Source organism: Mirounga leonina, unplaced genomic scaffold, assembly GCF_011800145.1.
Source record: "Mirounga leonina isolate KUSES-001 unplaced genomic scaffold, KU_Mleo_1.0 Mir_127, whole genome shotgun sequence".
NCBI classification, from domain to species: Eukaryota; Metazoa; Chordata; class Mammalia; order Carnivora; family Phocidae; genus Mirounga; species Mirounga leonina.
This window is the reverse complement of record NW_023270316.1, coordinates 7,671,742-7,683,934: the sequence shown is the minus strand read 5'-3', so window position 1 is coordinate 7,683,934 and position 12,193 is coordinate 7,671,742. Positions and strand designations below refer to the sequence as shown.

The 12,193-nt window shown below is 38.9% G+C and overlaps 1 pseudogene; it reads right to left on the bottom strand.

Annotated features, from left to right (window-relative positions):
* Positions 1-12,193, bottom strand: part of LOC118009633 — a 58,371-nt pseudogene that overhangs the window by 38,508 nt on the left and 7,670 nt on the right.

Here is a 12,193-nt window from a genome sequence, read left to right as displayed (position 1 = left end):
ATGTTTTGCCTCTAAACGGAAATCTGGAGGGCTGTCAACAGAAAGGAGCATAAATGGCTGATGAGCAGTGAAATCACCACCACTGCATCTCCCCCAGAACAGACTGAAATCTGTGTGCGAATGTCAACAGGGGCTTATTCAGGTTATGCCCCATAGTTATTTGCATTTAACACTGGATAATTGTTTGCTGCTGCTGACATTAATTTTCTCATGACAAGTCAAAACTATGTTCTTTGTTAGCCTTTTTACTCTGAAAATATGTTTTCCTCACAGACTTGGTAAGACCACTCGTGTGGCATCGGAATCCCATATGATGAACACTCTTATGTTTTAATCACTAGATCTGGTGGCATATTTACTTTGTATAAAGGAATATCCAGTTAATATTAAAGTAATTACTAAAACTTGACTCATATATCTTATTTTATAAATCCGAATGCCCTCTTTGTAGCTTCCCATTGGTGACTTCCTTCCGTAGGGCACTTCTATGCTCTTGAATTCTCCTCATTTGCCTTTCAACTAATGCAGTGATCTGTCTGAATTAGAAGGGGTCTGGCTGGGAGTACTTAATTCTTCACACCTTCTCTGAAAAAAGAAGTAATTAATAAACTTTTTTTTTTAAAGATTTTAAAGAGAATGAGAGACAGAGAGCACGAGAAGGAAGAGGGTCAGAAGGAGAAGCAGACCCCTTGCCAAGCAGGGAACCTGATGTGGGACTCGATCCCGGGACTCCAGGATCATGACCTGAGCTGAAGGCAGTCACTTAACCAACTGAGCCACCCAGGCGCCCACTAATTAATAAACTTAAAAGTTCTTTCTTCCCCCTTGCTTGCTTCTGCTAAGCCAGTGTAAACTATAACACTGTTTATGTCAACAAAGTAATCAGCAAAGGGATAATCCACATGCTATTATCCAGACTTAACTGCAAGGAATTCATTTCTATTTGATAGTTTTGAAAACTTGTCAATACACTTCAACCACGAGAGCCACTGAGCTTAACCAGATGTGAGAGTCTGGCTGGCCCTGTCAGTCCCTGAGGGGGCCTTGGCCAGGATTTTAAAATCTTTGACCTTCTGCTCACCCTCCAACAACAGAAGCAATAATCCAAAGTGCTTTATCTTTCTTGGATTTGGGCTCTTTTTTCTACAGACGTGCAACTTCTATTTTTAAATTTTTCTTTATTTTTTTTCCTGTTATAATCTTTCTCTCAGGGACCTTGGTGAAAGAAGGTAAATGATTTTCCTTTAATTCTTGAGGGAAAGTATGACAGGAAGATACGATGTCATCTTGGCAGGTTGAAGTAAGTCAGAAGTGTGTTTTAATACATTACAGATGTATAAAACTTTGGTTTACAAATCCCTTTTGCTAAAATCTCAGAAGGGCCCTGTGGGATAGGAGGCACAGAAGGTTGAAATAACACATCCAATATCACATTCCCATGATGCCATAGAGATGACCCAAAGAATCTAGTCCCAATGCCAATGTCCTTCTCATAAGTATCTCTCTCCATGCCTTTGCGTTGGCTAGATCTTGTAGAATAGGGTGAAACATGTACATTTATTCGTGTATTTTTACTTACTCTTTACTTTTCCTTGGTTTGTTCTCATGTTTTCTGTGTCATTGAACATTGTTATGTTATATGATTTTTTCTGTGTCCTAATAGTTTGGCTTCACAATTGTAGTTTGAATTCCTTCATAGCCAAGTAATTAGGCAATTCCAATAATATTCCAAACACATAAGCTGAAACTGCTTGGCAAATGGCTCTGAGTTGCCAGTGTTAGCAGAGAGTGGAATGGTGGTTACCAGTGAGGGAAATGGGTAGATGCTGGTCAAAGGGTAGACACTTTCAGTTATGCAGGATAAATAGTTTCTAGAGATTCTATTGATAGCATGGTAACTTTATTTAGTAATACTGTATTAGATACTTGAAATTTACTTAGTAAATCTTAATTGTTCTCACTAAAAAAAAAGTGATTATGTAAGGTGAGGGATGTCTTAACTTGATGGTGGCAAACATTTCAAATACATGCATATATCAAAACATCACGTTGCATTTCTTAAATATATACACTTGTCAATTATATCTCCATAAAGCTGTAGAATGAGAGATCAAGGCTAGTGATTACCAATGGGTCACACCCAGAAGAAACCATTTTAAGGTAAAATGAAACAATCAAGTTGGTCACTCTGTGAACACCTGAGATCCTGGAATTACAACAAATAGAGAGAGCCAGTGGTATTTTCTATCTTTATTTCTAAGATTTTAAGTGTTCAAAGTGAAGCCAGAGCTGACAAGGAAAGACTAACATGGGCATTGGAATATAGCAGGGGTCAGAGGGTCCCTGTGTATCAGTAATCCATTCTCAATTCAGTGACAACACCCTTTATAAATTGCAAGGGCTCAGACAGGATGACTTCCTGGTGTACCAGGTGAGGATGGATCCTAAACATGGGCTCCCAGGATTCCCACTAATCCTATCACTCAACAAAGCATAGATGCCAGAGAGACACTCACTTATGGGTGCTGAAGGGATCATATGGCTTTGGGCCATGAACAACTGAGACATCTCTGACATTGGTCCGGCATGGAGAAGAGATTGGTGGTATTCTAGAATATGCATGACTGTGGAGAAATTAGGCCATCTCCTTACCTAACCTTTTTACAATATTGCATGGCGGAGAGATGCTGTGTCATGTGATGATATACAGCTTCAACTTTTTCTGAATGACATTTAGTATTTTCATACTCCAACTATATAAGATAGGGATGGGATATCACAGGAAATGTATAGAGATTCATGACCCAGGTTAAACATGGCAGAATGAACATCCGAGTTTATCTCTATTCCCTCCAGAAACCAAGTTAAAATGTCAGTGCTGTATAAGAGGTGAGCATTAATGACTGTCTACATCCCTTATCACTTACTCCCTTCCGCTATAGAGGATAATAAATCAAATATATATTTCCCATACTCTTGTGTTGGTAGATTTGGCTGCATGATCCAGTCTGGCTTCACAGAAAGTTGGAGTAAACTGCACCTGCAGAGTACATTCTAGGAAATATTTCCCTCTTTGAGAAATGATAGATGATGTTCTAACCTGAATGGGAGTATGAAGAAAATATGTGTTTTTATAGTGAAATCATAAATATATGGATATCTATCAATGCATTCATCATTCTTCTGCATACAGTTTCAGTTTCCAAGTGAGTGTCTTTTGGAACAGCTATGGTTTCCCAATCACACACTATATATATATATATATATATATATATATAATGAGAGCTTCATTTTTGTCATTACAAGGTAGCCTTCTAATGGTTATCACAAAAGTACTTGGAACAATTTCTACAATGTCACAGGGTATGTGTTAAGAGAACAGCTTCATTAGAAAAACTTACAAGACAAAGGTCAGCAAGAGAAGAGAAGGCATAAATCCCCCCACCCCATCTCTCATTTTATCCATAGAGAGGCAAACCCAGGGCATGACACACTGCTGGATATATGTGACCCCCTGTTGCTCTCTGTAATTACAAGGAGAGCATGGGAGCAAACTGCCAGTCAAAATTGGAGAGGACCACTTGGCCCCTTGGCAGTCTGGGTTTGCATAGATAGCAGCTGTCCACATGTATTTCCTCAGAATGCAGGCTTCCAAAACCTGGGAAACAAGGAACACACAGGAGCAGTCCCTCAGCAGAGAATTGCAACCACTATCTTATAGTGAGGTGGCTCTAGGTGCTGGTTCTCATGCCAGGAGAAGGAGGAAACCCCAGTTCTTGCTGGTTCATGATACAGGCAAACCGGAGTGATTTTTAGATAATACTGCCTCTCTCACCCTGATCCAGCATGGTCTACATCAGTGTACCAGCCTAGGATATTTGCCTTGGATATAAAAATAATGAATCATGGAACACTACATGAAAAACAAATGATGTAATGTATGGTGATTAACCTAACATAATAAAATAAAATTTAAAAAAAAATAATAGATCTTGTTCAGTACTCAGGAATTAACTGTTCTAAGAATATTTTCATTATTTATTTATTTACTTTTTAGATTCTTTGGAGCAATTGATAGAAAAATTGGACAAAATCTAATGTTAGCTCAACTATTTTGTTCAGATTTAATTACAACTTTCATCCCTTGGAGTAAAAATGACATTCTGTGTTTTCCACCCATGGAGATAAATTAATCCAGAAGGATTCCAGAATCATTGAGAAAGCATTATGTTATGTACATAATCTAACATAAATCAAGTTTTGATTGGACATTATGGCAGTATTAGCTTGAAGAGAGTGATGGTGATACTTCAAAAATACACCCTTAATTGTAGAGAGATGATTTTTATGTAATACAGTTGGAAAACGTGCCCGGGGAAATGCAAGAAGTGAGATCAGATGGCCTGGTAATATTATGAATATGTTAAATACCCAATTGAATGTATCCAAATTAGCGAAAAGTCTATAGTTTATGAGAAAAATGAATTTCTACAGGTCTTAATTTACATTTACAAATTCTGCTAGTTCTTGTCCTTTCCTATTTGAATATAATACTGGCATATGCCAAATGCACTCATAAGTTTTCATTTTGGCATTATATATACTCTTTTTGTATTCTACGTATTTAATTTATACACTCATCTACAGGAAAATAATACATATAATTTTATAATTACATAAGTACACTCATGTTTCCTATAACCATCATGGGCACTCGAAAGATCAGTAATATATTTTCTATGATAATGTAACAACTCAGAGCCTAAACTATAATTTATTTTATATAAAATTGCAATGATTCTTTTTATCTACGCACAGTTTTCCTGAAGGAATGCTTTCGTGCATTACACAAAGCACTTCATCTACTTTAAATTCTCTTACAAATCATATGGACTAATATATTTTCAGTTAGGGAGAAAATCTCAAAGGTGCTCAGATTTCAAACTATAGTGTGTGTGTATGTGTGTGTGTGTGTTGTATATGTGTGTGTGTGTCTTAATGCCTCAATTTCCCTGATCAACTAATAGATAAGCAGCATATATATGGATCCAGAGGCACAAGAAATCTTAGTTTTATTTAGTTCAAATTAAAGCTTCTATAGAAAGTCAAGGGTAAATTATTGAAGAACATGATGCAAATGAGTGACACACTTATAGATACCCATTCAGGTATTTTTTAAATTCATCCACTTAAAGCCTATCTACACCAAAAAGCAGAGTTTGTGTTTTATGTCAGCTGCCCCCTTAACTTGTACATGTTTATTTTCTTTTTTTTTTAAGATTTATTTATTTATTTGAGAGAGAGAATGTGAGCAGGAAGAGGGGCAAAGGGAGAGGGAGAGAAATCCTAAAGCAGACTCCCCACTGAGCATGGAGCCTGATGTGGGGCTCAATCTCAGACCCTGAGATCATGACCTGAGCCGAAATCAAGAGTCGGATGCTCAACTGACTGAGCCACCCAGGCGTCCCCTACTTCTTCTTAAATAAGAACCAAACTTGTGGAGGATGGAGAACACAGACTCTAATTCATTTATTTCCTACAAAACCTAACAGAGTGGGAACCATGAGAAAGAAAGACAGACTATGCTTGTTTTATAAAGAAATATACAGAAATAAGTAAAACATTTTTTGTACCAGAGATAGAAAGACAGAAGATAAATAGATGGACAGACAGATAACAAATATGATCACTGGGATGTATACATTGGATCCCTAGCAATGTTATAGGTTTACTGTTTATTAAATTAGTTTGATTTAGAATGATGATTAGAATTATTTTTATATTCAAATTACATCATACGACATATATTTTTGTGAGTTATTTCAATAGTGTAATGCTCTTACTAATACTTTTGTTTATACAGTAAGCTTTTAATGTATATAATGAATTGCTGTGAATTTATTTCTCCTAAGTTTAAAAATGTGTTGGTACACTATTACATACTAATAATTGTATATGAATCACATGTTTATAGGAAAAACCATGATAATATACTATTCTATTTTAATTTAGACATGAATTTTTAAATCATTATTTATGTGGGTTAAAGTTTTTAAAAACAAAAGTAGAAATTACTTGGCATTTTTTAAATGATCATATTGTCTCTCTACCTGTATTGTGTTCATCTGTTTTGTTAGAATTTGATCTTTATGAAGCACCTATCTAAATACCGTTGTTCATTTGAACAACATAGAAAGCTGTCTCCATACACACAATGATGAAACTTCTGTACTTCCCAAATATCGCTGATGATGAATGTGCACCAACCATAGACTCACAAAGGCTATGTCACATTTAAATACTCCAAAGAGTTCGTTTTTGCATTTTTCCCTCGTTTTTGCATTTTCCCCCACTGATGATTCCTGCTGAAAGGACTTAACTATCACCAAATTTTGGATGGTAGTCAACTAAATTTTCTCTTTATTAACTTGGAGTGATTCAGGCTTTCTGATCTCAGCCTGAACATCTCTGCTCCAGCCTTGATATTTACATCCTGTAAGTACTTGTAAACAATTACCATATCCCCTACTTAGTTGTCTGTTAGCCAAGCTAAACAGATTGAGCTCTTTTAATCTTTTCTCATAAATCAATCTCTCCATTCCCTTAATTACCCCTGATGTTCAATTTTGAACTTACTCCAATATGCTCATCATATTTCTAATACTCAGTTTCCCAGAACCAAAGTAGTTTTTTAATGGCCTCATGTTAAAATTGTGCTTATTCAATTGAAATAACTGCAGCAAAAGATGTTTTCTACAGTGCTCGGTTCTCTGTGGCTACCCAGGATGGAAACATCCCCATCAGGACACTCATCACGGAATGTATTCCTTTTGCGCTCTCGATGGCCTTGTGCCAAAGCACAGGGCTAACATATGAGATGTGAAGGGTAATGGCTTTAAGATTGTCTGGGCTGAGTGTGAAGACTGTTCCTCTTGAAAAAAGGGAGAGAGAGAGAGATACTCTTTCACGATGTAAATAGGAGAGTGAGTTCATTTTTTACACATTAGCTTGGCAGACTTTCTCTGTGGATACTGTAGCCAAAACTTAGGTGTCTCCTCACCAGATCAATTCCAATGTAAACCAAGGCTCTGCTATTGTTTTTTTTTGTTGTTGTTGTTATTGTTGTTATTTAAATAGATCCTCTCTTAGAAACTGGGAGCTATGATTTAGTATTCACACTAAGATCTTCTGAGCTTACCACAAACCCTTAGTGTCAATAAAGGGAAGGTAAGGAAGAAAATTTGAACTTGGTGGTGGGGTTGGAACACAGTGGCCAGTGTATTGGGAGAAACTATGATCTCAGTCTTCTAGTGACCCTAGGAGGGTGAAGCTGACCCACACAAAGACCACAATGAGGTTACAGAACAAGAAAGTCACTGGTCTGCGATGGCAACTTGCCACCAAGTGTATAAAGTGATTAGAGCCTTTTCTAAAATTATCTTACAAGTGTAATCTTCATAAAGTTTTTATTCTTTATCATTAAACACTGCCTTTAAAAATATTTAAAGGAGATTAAATACATTTAAATAATTCAGGAGCCTAACTAGCCAAGCACATGATAAATGAGAAGTGGATATGTGGCAACAATATACATAAAAATTCACAAAACATAGGAGTCCTATAGATGTATCAGTAACTCTACTGATTATTTGTAGAAGAGGCCATCTTTCTACCTTCTCCTACATGCTTCTTCAATTCCCCTGCATATTCTGCCAGAGGTTTCAGATTTTCAATGTACTTTCAGAGATTTTTGATCATTTATTCAATATTCAATTAACCAACATTATAGAAGACATGTTAAACGTTAATTATTATTCTAATGGTTTGACAGAATTTCCTCCTGGAAATTAGAAAGAATAGTCACCTGATTAGTAGATACATCCGAACTGGGTGAATGGATCCAGGCAAGTGAAGGCAGGACATCCCGCGGGGAGTTGCTATTCTGACTACTGTTCTGTGGAAACTGCAGTTATTTGCTGGCATCTGATGTCGTCCATCTGATGTCACCAGGGGCCAGACTGGTGACTTAAACGGGGATGTGATGAGGATCACCTGAGTCCTGTAACTCTTTGAAGGGCTGCAAATCTCTGCCGCTGCCTTGAGGATTTGGTACTGATTCAGATTTACTATCTTGGCCAGCAATTGAATGTCTAGTTTTAGGGGCTTGATTTGGCTTTTCCATTCATTATGACTCTCATTTGTCTGAGAAATGAAAAACCCATATGAATGAAGACTTTCCCAGATGCAAAGTATATCCATTTTATCAGCAGTGAGGGCTCAGGATTACATCTCACAGGGTGGGTTCTGGAGACCTCAGTGGACAAGCTGATGTGGATGTGGGTACAACTGCATGATTACCTGCTGCCATAGCCCCACTCTAACCAGGGCCATGACATAATGGAATTGTCAGGGTCACCTCCGACCTGTGTCCAATAATGCCTAGAGCCCCCTCTCAGCAGTGTACTTACTCTGGTAACAGCTGCAAGAGGAAATGGAGGATCTCCACGGTGCACACTTGGTGAGCTTCCATTACTAGGCTCTGAGTCTGAGAATTGCCTCAGCCCTGACACTGGAGAAAAAGTCAGATTTTTTTTTTTTCCATTGCAGTGAGTGATATGAGCCTTTAGCCTATCTGTTCTTTATTATTTTGGCGTATATAGATCAAGTAACATCCTATTTGTCCCTGTTCCTTGCCTCTACATTCCCCATGATCCATGAACCAACACCACAGGTCACGTTGGGCCTGGGGTCCCTGTTGTCATTCTGGCTTCGCTGCTCATTTGATGGTTTAGTTATGCCCACCTTGTCTTTGATGATTAAGAGCAGCCCCTGGGTCAGCATCACCTGCATCCCTGGGGAGGCCAGTTCCACAGTGATGTCCCTCTACCCACAAAGGAGAGACACCACGACACTTCTCTATGGTGCCAGGACCCTCCTCTCTACACATCCTTTTTTTTTTTTTTTAATTTTTTATTCTTATGTTAATCCCCATACATTACATCATTAGTTTTAGATGAAGTGTTCCATGATTCATTGTTTGTGCATAACACCCAGTCTACACATCCTTTTTTATTACTTTAGTAAAGGAACTGTTCTAAGGCCCCTTCCAGGGAATATGCTCATCTCATAGTTCCATACTTGACCTCATAAATCTATTCCAAAATGTCTACCTGCTCTAGACTGAATGTCTGTGTTACCCCCAGATTTGTACATTGAAACTCTAACCCCCAATGTGATGATATTAAGAGGAGGGGCCTTTGGGAGTAGTTTAGGTTTCCATGAGATTATGAGGGTGGAGCCCTCCTGACTGGGATTAGTGATTTTATAAGTTGTGAGAGGGCTGGCTTCATCTCTCTGCTCTCAGCTATGTGTGGATATAATGTGTAGGCCATCTGCAGCCTTCAAGAGGGTTCCCACCAGAATCTGAGCTTGCTAGCACCCTGATCTCAGACTTTCCACCTTCAGAACTCTAAGAAATAGCTTTCTATTTACAAACTACCCAGTCCATGGCATTTCTGTTACTGCAGTCCCAAAGAACTGAGATGCCACCTCAGAAACCCTTCACATCCCTCCTTCAACACCCTTTCCAGACAGTTTGATCACCTGCGCTCTCTTTCTTCAGCTTCAAGGAGTAGTCCCTGCTGCATATTAGGGTCAGTTCCTTAAAGAGAAAGTGTAAGAGAGAGCCCACAGATAGATGCACTTTCCCTTATCAGATTTCCCTTTGCTCCCTATCCATCTGGACCCTAAAAATCCATCCCGGGCAAGTTTTCCCAGGCCTTGACTACATGTATTAACTAGATCTGACATTCTTTTGCTGAAAAATCCCTTTCCTCCTGAAGCTGTGATAACGTTTCCCTCGTGGGCCCACTGAGAGTTCATTCTAGTTATTGGTTCCGAGGCAACAGGGAAGGTGGGGCAGATTCTGGAAATGGAAAACATTGTCTCCCCCAAGGCATTTCACTCCCACTGGGCCTTTAACAAGTCCTCCATCCCAGAGAAGTTCCTCTTCTCTTGCAAGTGGTGGTGGAGCACCTCTCAATCAGAGAGTGGATGGGAATCTGGGGTTTCAGGGTCCTTAAGTACATGCTCTCAGACGCCTGCACTCAGTGTCCAGGCTAGGAGGATGCTGGCCCCAGGGAGTCAGCCTTCTCTTTCAACTCTGTTACTTTACGTTCACCTTGGAGCCCAGAGCTGTGTCTTCAGCACCATCCACCCTCTGGCTACAGGGCAGAAAGATCTCTTTAAATGTTACCAGGGAAACGTCTGGCTTTCACCCCATGCTCTGAGGTGATAGCTCAGTAGAATGAGTCTGTAATGTAATTCCCTCAGTGTACTGATCACACTTAACTGCAGCCAAATTACTCCACAGCCCTTGGAAACGGGCATTGTCTCCACGGTTTTCAATGCCAAAATACCACACAACCCAGTCAATCCCCTCCTAATGCGTCACCACTAAGCTTGTTGAGCACAACCTCCTCTCAACACCAGCAAAGGGGGCCTTGTTGCCATCCCTGGTGGGTAAGCATTCTAACTCTTAAATCTCATTCTGAGGATCCCCTTCCTGGGGCTTTTTCTGGCACCAACTTTCTGAGATTAATTACCCCTACAGCAGAACCTGAGACAGAGATTTTAGTGCAAGGAATTTATTGTGAAGGTAATTCTAAGAAACAAGCAGTAGGGGAGTGGAAAAGTGAGACAGTTGTGTGTGGGAGGGTGGGGGGTGGGCAGTTAAAAAATTATTATCAAGCACTTTGCAATTGAGGGTAACAGGAGCTTTATCCTACTGGGGAACTCTTGGATGACAGAGTACACCCACAACCCAGAAGTATCCCACTGTAAGGGTAAAGGGGGTGAAGAATGCATGTGGCAATTCCTACTGGTCTTTTGTTAAAGACTGAAGGTTTGTTTCCCTGGCTCCTCAAGCATCAGATCAGAGAAACTCTCCAGCAAAGATGAAGGGCTGGCCTCTGGAAGCCAGACCAAGGTGCACGGAGCAGTATGGACAAAAGGATCTGCGTGGCCACTGACAGTGTTGACTACTTTTGGGTAAAAGACAACCTAAAAAGAAAAATGTGGCATTTTCTGAAATTATCACCTCAAAACATTTGTCTCCAAGCATATTACCCTAAGGCATATATCTGTCCTTGTCTTGTTGCTGTTAAAGTTTTCTTTCAGATAGACTCTCATAAATAGTCACCAATGAGGTTCATATACTATATTTTCATTTTCCTTGTACCTGTTATGAAAAGAACTTTGATTTAGAAAATTTCTGCCATTTGTTGGGAAGGCTAAAATGAGGATAAATATAATTTCAAAATAATAAAATGGCTTATTGGTAGGTAGGAAGATGTTTGAAAAGGTTTATGAAGCCACAGGCACAAGAAGGTAAAAACTGGAGAAGACCAGTGATTTGCACAGACCAGTTTGTGCCTGATGGGCTAGAACAAATATACACAAACCCCCTCACGTGCACGTGTACACACACACACACACACACACACATACATGAACTCTCTTCTTTGAGAGGGAGAGCTCATTTGGTTTGCTCGAGAGCCTAGATGATACTGGTGGATGTTGAAGTAGAACCCAACCTCTCTGATCTGAGGGCACCAGAGCTGTGGTGCAAGCTAAACATAAACCTTGTTTTATCAATGAATATTAGAACCTTAGCATTAGAGAGGCAAGAGAAAACTTGGAGAATAATATAGCTCTGAATTTATACCTAAAGTTCTGGAGTGGTAGATAAGTTAAATGATTTGCCAAGGACCACCAAACAGCAGAATCAGGCAGAAAACTCCTATGCTCGAATTACTGCTTCTTTCTTTCTTTTTCTTTCTTTCTTTTTCTTTCTTTCTTTTTCTTTCTTTCTTTCTTTCTTTCTTTCTTTCTTTCTTTCTTTCTTTCTTTCTTTCTTTCTTTCTTTCCTTCTTTCTTTCTTTCTTTCTTTCTTTCTTTCTTTCTTTCTTTCTTTCTTTCTTTCTTTCTCTTTCTTTCTTCTTTCTTTCTTTCTTTCTTTCCTTCTTTCTTTCTTCTTTCTTTCTTTCTTTCTTCTTTCTTCCTTCCTTCCTTCCTTCCTTCCTTCCTTCCTTCCTTCCTTCCTTCCTTCCTTCCTTTCTTTCTTTTTCTTTTTTCTTTCTTTTTTCTTCTTTCTTTCTTCCTTTCTTTCTTTCTTTCTTTCTTTCTTTCTTTC